The sequence below is a fragment of the Castor canadensis genome, chromosome 6, assembly GCF_047511655.1.
Source record: "Castor canadensis chromosome 6, mCasCan1.hap1v2, whole genome shotgun sequence".
Lineage (NCBI taxonomy): Eukaryota > Metazoa > Chordata > Mammalia > Rodentia > Castoridae > Castor > Castor canadensis.
The window spans coordinates 71,540,955-71,553,201 of record NC_133391.1 but is presented as its reverse complement, the minus strand read 5'-3'; the positions used below and the strand labels follow the sequence as shown (position 1 = coordinate 71,553,201).

Sequence of the window (12,247 nt, the reverse complement as noted above, 5' to 3'; positions counted from 1 at the left end):
AAATAACTCATATTTCTTTTCCCTTAATGTTGCTTCCATTTGAGAAAATTAACTTAGATTTAATGTTTAGATTTCAAAATTAACTGATATTTGGTCTCAGAGTTCTTGATGATTCAGTATCATTTTATATGAATATAGTAGAATTTCAGTGCTACAAAGCTATTTGAGATTATTTTTCCTTTTATCCCTTTCTGCTCCTTTCCTTCCTTCTGTCTTCCTTTTTCCTTCTTTCCTGGGACACTTAGTTTGATACAAATTTTCCAGATTGGAAAAGAAAACAAACATAACTGTTCTTTGTTCTAGTGATTGGGCACTAATGCCCAGCTCTGGCCTTATCTTTACCTACAGCAGGCCTGGAGATGTCTGTGTAACCTCAGGGTGCCACATAGAAAAGGTTGAAACACCATTGCTGAAGCTCAGGTGGCTGACAAACTATGCCCTCAGATTCAATCCTGAAAATGCCAGTTGTTGTATAACCTGAGGTCTAAGGTGGTTTTTACATGTTTAAGTGATTATAGGAAAAAACTATCTTATATGAAATTCAAGTTTTAGTGTCTCTAAGTAAAGTTTTATTGGAATATAGCAATGTTCATCTGTGATTGTATTGCCCATGGCTTTTTTCACATTATAGTTACAGAGTTGAATAGTTGAAACATAAGCTTCCTTAATAGACATAAAATTATATAAATTAATAACTACAATAAAATATTATTGGATTTGTAACATATGATGAAATATGATGTAATGTATATAATAGTACAATTGCTATACAGCTCACTTCAATTATGCTGGTATAAATCTGGAGTACGATGTAAAAAGTTAAACTGTGTTTAATAAGCTCTAGAAAAACAATTAAAAATAGCTCAAAAAATAGTAAAAGCAAAGCCATTAAATGCATTAAGATGCCTTATTAGAATATATCCACTTAATAGAAAAGAAGGCACTAAAGGAAGACCAAAGAGACAGAGAAACACAAGACATATAACAAAATAAGACAAAATTTCAGATGAAAGTTTAAGCATATCAGCAATAATATTAAATGTGAATGGCTTTAAACTATTTAGTCAAAAGGCAGAGTTTTTCAGATAGATTAAAAAACAAAATCCAGTTATATACTGTCCATAGTAGACATCATTTTGTTTGTGTTTTTAATTTGCTTTAAGTTTTTATTATGTTTATGGCATTCAATTTAATATTATGATACATGTATACATTCTGAATGATTTAATCTTGTTAATTAATATATCTATCACCTCCTTTAGATTAAAAATCTGCTTTAGCAATTTTGAAATAGATAATACATTATTATTAACTATAGTGGTCATGCTGTATGGTAGATGCTCTTCTTTATGCCTAAGTGAAACCTTGTGTCCTTTGACTAACATCTTCCCTTTCCCCATCCATCACTACTTCCTTGTCTATGTATTCCACCCCCATCAGCCTCTGATAACCACTGTTCTTCTCTCTATTTTTATGAGTTTAACCTTTTTATATTCCACAAGTGAGATCATGCTTTATATGCCTTTCTGTGTGTATGTCTATCTTATTTAACTTAGCACAGTATTCTATAGATTGATCTATGTTGTTACGAATGACAGTTTCCTTCTTTTTAAAGCTGAATAGCATAGCATTCCATTATGTGTATGTTTATACCACTGTTTTTACCTGTTCATCCAATGATGGACACTTAGGTTGTTTCCATATCTTAGCAATTGTGAATAGTGCTGCAATGAACATGAGAATACAAATAATCTCTTCAATTATTGATTACAGTTGCTTTGGGTTTTCCAGATCATGTGATAATTCCACTCTTAGTGCTTTGAGAAACTCCATATTGCTCTACAAAATGGTTTTGCTAACTTAAATTCCCACCAATATTTACAAGGGCTCCTTTTATGGAACACTATTTTAGATTAAAAAATACAAACAATTTGGAAGCAAAAGAATGGAAAATGATATCTCATACAAATAGTAGTTATAAGGAAATTGGAGTAATTATATTAATAATAGGAAAAAACCCTTTAAAACAGAAAGTTATATGTACTGAGAAGTCTAAAACATTTACTATCTGCCTCTTTGCAGAAAAAGTTTGCCAATCTCGGCTTTCAATACATAGGGTGATTCACAGGGATGAAGGAAAATATATTAAAATTTTGTTCTAGTTTTTAAAAATCTAATTATTTAAACATTTTTATTTGTACTATGTTTTGTGCTCTGCATAACAAATTAGAATAGCTCTGATATGCTGTTTTTAAAAAGTTAAAAATGTATTTGTACGTGCATGTGTAGAAATGTTTTCCTAATTCAAGTAAGAAAATACCTTAAGAAACCATTCTGGACTAATCCTATCGTCTTGCAAGTGGGAAAATAAAATAAATTAAGAGAGGTAAAATGATAGTTCAAGGGCCCAAAGCAAGGTTTTGGTTGAATAAGATGTAGGCTTCTGCTCTTGGCACAATGTCACTTTGTAGATGTGCCCATCCCATTCCCTTCTTCCCTTCATTCTGAGGTTTGTATTGCTAGATTTATCACTACATGATATATTTGGAACCTTTTTCCTAGTCTTTATAGGGATCTTGATACATTCTGGCCTTAGGAGTGCCCTTTGGCTTCTAGAGGGAGGCTATGTCATCACAACTATTTTTCTCTGAGTTGAAAATATCTTATAGACAAATGAAGTATACAGAAATCTGTATCTGCATGGCCCAATCCTCCTTTTTTGTGAGTGTGGTGCTAGGAACAGCAAGATCAGAAAAGTTTCTGTAGTTGAGTTTGGATGTCTCTGATTGGAATGATACATCTGAGCTGTACGAGCACACACCAAAAAGAAAGTCTATGATGAGGGAAAGATAGGCAGCACAATGTCTGTCAATACAAATAGAGAAACTGGTTGCTACTTAGTCCAGAGATGGCTCAGGTGCCAAAATAATTCCCTTGAAGTATCTGGGTGGCTCTCCTGGGAAAGGAGGCACCACATGCCCAGAACAGGACCTGTGGATGGAATTTGCTAGGATTTAGACTTGGGCTAAACCAGCCAGAGAAGTCTAATGATAGACCAGATATTACTTAGACTAAGATATCAGAAAATGTGGGTATGATTCTCAGCTTCACTTCTGATTGCCAGTATGACCCTGAAAATTATAATTGTGAAAATGAACATTCTGTACTGTCTTATGTGTCTTTTTTTTTTACCTTTTTCCACACATTCTGTATCCCAGTCTCCCACTGCCAGCTTATGCAGAATTTTGTAACTCAATATTGAGAGCAGTTAACTAAAAGCGTTTTAATACACAAAATTTGGCTTTTAAAATGAAAGTCCAGATAATCTGGAAGATAGTACACCATAAAGTACATGTTAAAACAATAGATGTGGAAATATAGAGTAGGAGTCACACTGTACCACCCTCTAACACCAAATAAAATTCTCATGGGCTAAGGATTAAGGTATGGAGATATAAGGAGGCTGTTGGTGGGACTCCATATGCCTACAGTTCAACATACCTGGAGGAACCAGGGGAACAGAAGTGGAATCAGCACTGAGACTAATCAACTGCTTATAAGAGAACCATTTATCACAAAGTAGGAGTCGATCTTTGCAAGTGCATCACATTAGGTATCTGTGCTAATGTCATAAATCATCCATGTCTTAGATCATAGTTACCTGTCCTTAATAATGAGTCTTATAAAGCCCTCCCACTAACAGCAATAGCAGACTGCTGCCTATTGTCCTATAGAGTGACAGTTCTTTGAGACACAATTTTGCTGAGCAGAGTCCAGCTTTCCCAATGTGGAAATAACTTCTGTTGGCCAGGTACATTCTAAGGCTTTGTTGAGATAATAAGAGGTCTCCCAAACACCTACAGGAGGAAAGGAAGCCTTATATCTATGTACCTGTAGGAATTGTCACAACTGATTTGAGGTCTCTTCTATGGGACCTCATTCACACCCCAAAAAGTAGCCCCAATTACATGTTAACTGTTCTTTTACCCATCACACCTAATCACAGTAAACTTTTTAAAGATCTTTATTCTATTATAGATTTTAACATTAATCATCATTTTATAGTGCTTCTGTGAAATGAAGTAACATAATACATTAAAATATTAACATAATGGTTATCCAAAGATTTATTCAATAAATGGAATTTATTATTACTGAAGATGTGATGAGACCATAATGCCTTTTGGTACTTTTACGAAGCTGAATGACCACTTGGTGTTTATGTGATAAGACATTAGGATCCCTAAATAGAGTAGTAATAATGGTAATGGTGAGTGACTTGTCAGTTTGAATTCAGCATTTTCAACCTGCTGCTCATATTCTAGATTAGGCAGCATCATAATAACCTAAGACAACTTTTTAAATCATCTAAGTCTGGGCCCAAATCCAGGTACAGTGACTTACCAGATCTAGAGCAGGGTCCAAGATAATGTGTTACTCAGAAACTGCTTTCTTCATGTGCCTTTAGTGGAAGAATCTATTTCCTTGCATTTCCCAGCTCTGGAGGCTGCCCGCGCTCCTTGGCTCATGGCTCTGTATCAGTCCAACTTCTGTTTCCAGTGTCACATATCCTTCTCCTACCCTCATGCCTCCCCTCCTATAAGAACCATTGTGATTATGTTGACTCCTCCAGGGTAATCCAGAATAATTTCATTATTTTAACATCCTAAACTTAATCATCTAGTCGGTGTCCCTTTGCATATCCTTAGGTCCTAGGGATTGGGATGTAGGCACCTTAGGGGAGCCATTATTCTGTTTATCACAAGTGATAATCTACTATTTGGACAAATCTACTGCTTGGACAGTTAATTCCCACCCATGAGCATGCATGAGGATCTTTCTTTTACACCATTCCTCTAAGTGTCCATTTCCTAAATATACAGTTATCCTAGGATACTGATGAAAAGTTGACAATTCAGGGTAGGCTGAATGACAAAAAACAAGCTTAAGGCTGAGGTATAGATGGCTTTCATTCCTGCCAGATGATCAGTGAGTTGCATCCTGACTTTTGCCAAAGGGAAGACCTCACCATACAACTTATATCTGAAGGTAATAGTTACTATTTCTGAAATATGGCTACATGTGATGTATACTCCAATAGACACTGTCTATCCCTTGGTTGTTGACCCAATGCTATCCTTATGCTTCCTCTGGCTATGTCCCCTCAATCCTTCTCTAGCTAACCATTAAGTCTCTCTTCTTTCTCCAGCCAAGAGGGTCCATTCTTTGTCTTAGAAATCAGAAAATTTTCTCTTGTGCATAGTCTTTCAAAATCTCATTTTTTGTAGCTGAGTCATTTCTTGGTGGTGGCTAAACTCAAGAGTGAAAAACTGACATTCTGTTTTCTGCTATTAGCTCATATGTAGGCAATAGAGAGAGAATGCTTAGTCGACTGAATGAGGGAAGAAACAAGGGTTAAAGCATGTTCTAGGAACAAAAGGCATTTTAGTGATGCCTCAAAATATTATCTATCTACATGATTTTAAAAACTTATTCCAGTATTAAAAGTCAAAGACTCAATTTCCTAAGTCTTTGATGTGAGTTTTTCTGCTGTTCCACAACACTTGATATGCTGATTCATTTCACTATTTCAACAACTTTAAGTCCTTAGCTTTCCAAATTGGCCCTGTCATAATGTAGCTTTGCCAGTAAACTTCCCCACTATTACTAAATCTCCTCTCTCACTGTTGTGAGAATGCCCTGCTCTCCAGTTCCTGGGAAAGGCTAAGTAACAAGAGACCTGTACCACCCTGGGTTAGGCTGCTGGTCTGCCTTTCCATAATTTCAGCCAACTCTCTATCTGACTCAGCTCTCTGTCTGCAAAACCAGGCAATGACTTGTAAGAAACCATGTCCTGCCACTTCTCTTCTCCCAAGGAGAACAGGATTAGCCTGAGCATAGGGCAGCTCCTTTTCAGTTTGTTTGTCTGGCATTAAAAGAGGATGGGAAATAGCTTAAGGTATAAACTGAGTTTCTTCCCACAGGTACCTGCCCACCCTCTAATACCCAAGTACACATGAAGAATGTGGACTCTGCATGGCAGTTCAACTGGTCCAGCCTCCTTAAAGCAAGTGACAGCTCGTCTAACCATGTTTCACCATTCCACTCTTCCCTTCAAATTCACAGTGAAATAGTTAATACACAGATGCAGTCTAGATTAGTGTGTACCCTGCATTTGCGTCAGACAAAATGTGGATTGAGTTCCAATTCAGCTACTCACTAATTATATGACCTTGGGCAAGTTATTTAATTTCTGAAAGCTCCAGTTTCCTCCCCTGTAAAACAAGGATGAAGACAACTACATCACTTGGTTGTTATGATGATCAAATAAAATAAAATGTGTAAGGCTCTTGGGGGTTCTATGTGGCACACATTGCTCAATAACTGGAAGGAGTTTTTATATTCTGCTTATTTAATAAGAGTGCTGAGCATCTACATGAAAAATACCATGCTTGAAATTCTGAAAGTAGGTAAAGCAGAAAGACCTATGGTTGCTGTCTTCAAGATACATTGGAGACTAATATGAGAAATAGGAAATATCAAAGGAAGTAAAGGAAATAAATGAAGGAGCTTACAGTAAGAGGGAAAAAATGGGGTGGTGATGAAGTTGGAACCATACAGCTGGGAAAAGGGTCCAGAGAGAACCCTCATGGCCAATGTGTGGGAATGGCCAAGTTGACATTGTGCCTCATCCTGAGGGCAAAAGCTTCCCTGTGTCCTTGTGTGAGACTCTTGTATTCAGGAAGTGCTGCACTGGGACCATGGAAATATATGCTTCTCTTATTTTATATTTTCTGGGGTTCTCATAGGTTAAAGCTACATATAGTTAGGGGCCTGTAGGAAAATGAACTTTCTTCTGGTCTACCTGTCTTTCCTTCACCCTGATATGACAATGTTTTTCATAATTAAGAAGCTCAGATTTAGGGGGACAAGTTGTAATGCATTCATATATAATTTCTAGAACATGTCAGCTAGTTCTAAAATTGGAATGGAAACCAACAGGAATGTGTGTACGCCAAGCTAAATACAAACATGCCCTCTCCACACTAGATAAAGCATTCAGATTCTCTGAATACTTGGCCATAGAGTCATTAGCATGTGTGGGCAAGTGCCTTGAGTAGTTCGTGGGAAGCTGGCTGGGTCATTTCTCAGCTGACTTGCACAAAAGTTACCAAATTCCCCTGTTCTGCAAATGTCACAAGGAGACAATGGAGTATTGGAACAAGATTTAGGGCACCTATGTTTTAGTGCTAGCCCAGCTGGGACAAATGTATGTAAAATCAGGAAAATTTTTTTCACTGCGTTCTCAATTAGCAAAATGAATGAAATAATCCTTACCCATGGTTTTGTGGAACACCTGTGCAATTTTTCTTTGAAGAATCCAGTACTTCTTAGTCATAAAATGGCTAGAAGTGATAAATTTAGCTTGGCCTAATTTACTTGGTTGTTGTGAAGATCAGAGAATATTAGTTTGGAAACTTCTCTAACATGGGATTTTAGATGTTTGCGAAGATTGCCTATATCTCTATTAAGCTTTCTCCAGTTCAGTCATTTCCTATTCTTCCAACCTTTTCACATACAGTTACTAAGTCCCCATGGATCCTCTTAGGCAGCACTCCAAGCTGGTAAACTGTTATTAATATCATATACATTTAAGCAGGGCATTCATGAGTCTCAGGTTTTCCAATTATAGTGAAGAGGCAATGGGAAAGGGAGAGTCTTCTAGAATTTCAGTTCCTCAGAGTATGGCATTTTATGAATATGATAACTACATTTCAATGTATTTAAATCAATCTAATGCCTTCTCCTTGCCAATGGAATAAAATACAGAGTGCTGACCACGAAACACCGCCAACACTCACATACTCTCAGGCCCTGGCTTATCTTGAGCAACCTGCATTATGACCTACTCATGTGTGCCTTCTTTCTATTCTTCATATATGCCAAGACTATTCTTTTGCTTTCCTTTTTCCTGTAATGCTCTTTCCTTAGATCTTTGCATGGCTGTATCTCATTATTTTATCTGCATTCTTGTCTTGACTCAAATCTCACTTCCTCATGCAGGTCTTTTCTGATCATGTTTCTGAGGTTCCCATCTCTATCCCCAGCACTATCTCATTCTTTTATAGCTCTTATCACAATCTGAGATTGAACGATATACTGTTTCACTCACTTGGTTGCTTTGTTCCTTCTTAATAGAATAGAACCTGTTCTCCTAGGGTGATAGTGAAACTATTCAACAGGAAGTGACACAGGATGTTAATCATCCATAATTGACCTTCAAAAGCTCTGATGTGGTGTCCAGAATATTTGAGTTCTAATTCTTAAATTTCTGGGGTTTTGGGGGGTCTAACTGTCCTGAGGAAGGGACTAGAATAGATAGGGCAATGTATATGAAATAGGGGTCTCAAAGGAATGCCACATATCCCTCAGTATGAAGATATTTCAGTATTTTAGCAGTCATTATGTCCTGTAGTTTCTCCTGGTTGAATAGCAACTCTACTTAGCTCCCATGGTCAACACTGTATCCTAGAACCTACAACAGTGACTGGCACATTATCATCCCTCACATGGTGAAATATTTAAGCATCACCGAGTCTTGTCCACCTTCCATTTTCCCCAACTTGATGTTTCCTAGAAGACTTGGAAGGTGTCTTACATTCATGTCACTCAAAGAGTAAGCAATGTCAGATATAGGCCATAAGGTCTGTCTGGTAGTAGCTACTGTCATTAATTATTCATAGTTTAGATAATATGCACATCATTTTCTCATTTTATTCTTACAACCATCCTAAAAGGCTCTCAGAGCAAGAATTATAATAATTTTCAGTTGGGTAAACAGCCACCTGTAAGTCAAGTCATAGTTAATGGTAGGAAAAGATGGGAAAAATCCCTTTTCTCACACTAGACTATCTGTTCTGTTCATAGATATGGCTGAATCTTGTCTGAGTATAGAATACTGGACATAGGCATGAATATCCTCTGCTCTGCAACTTAAGTTTATTTACACTTCTAGAGCAGCTGCGAGTACCGCACAAAGAGCAAGCGTGACACAGATTAGGAAAGTCTAGAGGTTTCTAGAAAGCCCACTCAAGAGGTTGGAGAAACATGAAATGATCAACCTGAGAAGTCTTAATGGATATGTAGTAAATCTCAGATACTCTAGGGTCAGCCTTGGAGACAACATTGCTCAGACTTTTTATCGGCAATATCACAGAGCAACAGTGAAATAGTGAAAAGAAAAAAACTGCTAAAAAACAAATCAGATTTTGGTTCAAAATATGCATTTTAGCTGGGCATGATAGTTCATGCCTGTAATCTTGGAAGGCTGGGGCAGGAAGATCAGAAGTTCAGTGTCAGCCTAGACTGCATAAGAAGACCCTACCTCCAAAGATAATAAAAGAAAGAAAAGAAGGAAGGAAGGAAGGAGGGAGGGAAAGAGGGAGGGAGGAAGGAAAGAAGGAAAGAATGAGCATTTTAATAATGAAAAGTAAAATAGTTTTAGAGTGACGTTCCCCCAAAATAATGTAAGTAAGATGTTTCTACTTAGAACATGGATGAAATTCTGTACAATTTTATTAGTTATAAGTTTACTTTAAAACATAGTAGTGCAAAAACACATAGTAAGTACACAATTTTCTGCTTTCCAAGGTATAAGAAATGACTAAATATGTATTTAAGTTTTCTATTTTTTTCCCGACCTTGCCTTGTGCAACTCTCTACCACTAAGCCATATCCCTAATTCAAGGTACTTAAGGATTTGTATGGACTGTTTAAAGAAAAAGACTTATGAATAATAACAAAGGTACTTTTCAAATATGCTATGAAGTTATAAATAAGTGATTGAAGTTTGTGAAAACTACATTATTTGAAGACAATTCTATCACTTTGTGTGACCACAAACACATTCCTAACATTGTAATGCTTGTTACCACATAAAGATAATACTGGAATCTGTTTAATAAGTTTGTGGAAAGTATTCAATGGTTTAATGCATGGAAAATGTTTAGCATCGTGTTTGGCACATAGCAAACCTAATAAATGTTAGCTATTGTTTTTACCTTTTATAAATAACAATGAGCACTTTTGAACCATGGCAAGCTACCATGTGAAGCAGAAGGCTCCTCAGCATGGGAGGAGTGTAACAGGACTAAGTGGGCATTTATCAGAAATGCTTCAAGAGAGATTCTTATATCCACAGGTGAAAGCACAGATAGCACTTTGAAGTTAGTACAACCAGGCGCTTTCCACGACTCTGCTTTTTGGAGAATCTCGGGGTACAAGAGAGACTTGAAACTGAAGTTTTCTTTCTACATCTCAGGAGGACAGTTAGCTACTGATCCTCAGGACCAATGCTCTGTAAATACCATTGTTGGCCGAAGCAGGCAGACCTGGCCTTTTCCTAACCTACTTCAGTGTCAAAAGCAGAGCTGTCTGAGAACTACGCAGCTATTGTCCCACAGATCTTGCCCAACCAGGAAAAGCACCTGTTCTGTCCTCACATCCTTTCTTACAACCGTGGGAAAGGCTGTAAGTTTTCTCACAAGTACAGAAAGGATCCATCCTGTCTAGCCTTCAAGTGGAACCTGGCCTTTTCCCAGTAGTGGCTGCTGACAGGCAATCAATTCCACCTTGAGAGCTCTGGCTGTGGGAAATCCTTCTTTACACAAGTGAAATGTTTCTCTGTAGCTCTCACCAGCATGTTCTACTCTCATCTCCTGGAGACACAAAGAACAAGTCTCCCCATGGCCTCCCATGAGAACCCTTCAGAGCTTTGCAGACTGGTGGAGTGTTTACCCTATGGTTTGTCTCCCATGCTGTTCTCATAAATATATTGTTCCTGTCCAGCAGTTTCCAGACCCCTCTCCTTATTCTTCACCAGTATTATGCTCAAATACAGTTCATTTTTAACTTTTTTGTAAGATGTGGCATCGCATTCTTTTTTTAAAATAAAGGGAGTTAAGCTGCTTTCAGCAACAGTTCAGTCTGTCCTTCAGTGACAGATTATGGTGTGTTTGTACTGTTTAGTGTTCTGGCCCCCTTCCCACACTGCACATGCTTCTGAAAGATCTCTGTTAGTCCTACTTCTCTAGTTTCCATCCATAGACTAAGGATTCTAATAGCTCATGCTAATTTCAGTTCTTTTCTGAATCCCAAGATTGTGTGCAATGGCCTCCTAAAGAACCACATGTGCATATCTGACAGATGTTTCAATCTCACTGAGTTTGAAGTGAAGCCCATCTTTTTTCTCTGAAGTTCCCCATATCTGCACTGCAGATCATGTTAGTGCTACATCATGGGGTTATTATATAGATGAAATAAGTGGATATGTATGTAGCATTAAGTATAGTACCAGACAAATAATAAACAGTACGTATGCTGCTATCATTGGTAGGGAGAGGAAAGCAAGCAAGGAAGTGAAATATAATATACCAAAGGTAGCATTTCATATGGAATATGAAGTGGGAAAGGAAGTGTTCACATGGACTGGAAGATGCCACAAGATAATTTTGGAAAATTGATTACTATTTCTCAAAGTGTACTTCTTGGAAGCAAATGTATAGAAATATTGATAAATAGATATAAAATGCTGATGAGCACATTTGTCTATATATAATCTCCACAAATGTGTCATATAGTGGTTGGTTTCTGAGTATTTTTCAAGTTGCTCAACATATTAAGACAGCCCTTCTGGTTTATGGCTCAAATTGCTTCTAGGTTCAGGATCCATTTTTCCAGAATCCTCACCATGAGAGTTCATAGGAGTTCATATCCAAGGAATAAGGGATTGTAATTGTAGCTGGCAACTGCCTGCTTTGCAAGGCATATGCAAGTCAAATGCAAATAAGTTTTGAAGAAGAATCTTGTGAACCTGGAAAACCAGGTTGTTAGACAAGACCCTTGGGGCATTGCCACTCAAAGTGCTGCTCCACCAACTGCTAGTGGTCTCTGTATGATATGCACATAATTGAGAGTAAGCCTCTCAATGGCTATAGCAATCTTACAGAATAACTTTTTACTTTTAAATCAAACTGTGGAAATATGTATTTCATATATGTGTATATATTTTCATTTAATATGTAGCATTGGTTTGTACTGGATGGAAAGCAAATAAAAAGAAAAGGAAAGAGAGAAGAAAATCAGAAGCAATCAGTTCTTCATAGCAAACTGTTGGAGTCTACTGAAGCAAGCATGAAGTAATTACCCAGCTCTGAAATCAACTATGACACTCTAAGCAATTCTTTTC

The 12,247-nt window shown here is 37.3% G+C and overlaps 1 long non-coding RNA gene across 1 annotated transcript in view; it reads left to right on the top strand.

Moving 5' to 3' along the window:
• Window positions 1–9,376, top strand: part of LOC141423892 (uncharacterized) — a 41,755-nt gene extending 32,379 nt beyond the window's left edge. Inside the window, exon 4 of the long non-coding RNA XR_012448656.1 lies at window positions 5,985–9,376. This is a non-coding gene — a long non-coding RNA (uncharacterized lncRNA). The remainder of the gene's footprint in view (window positions 1–5,984) is intronic.
• Window positions 9,377–12,247: the final 2,871 nt, after the last annotated feature.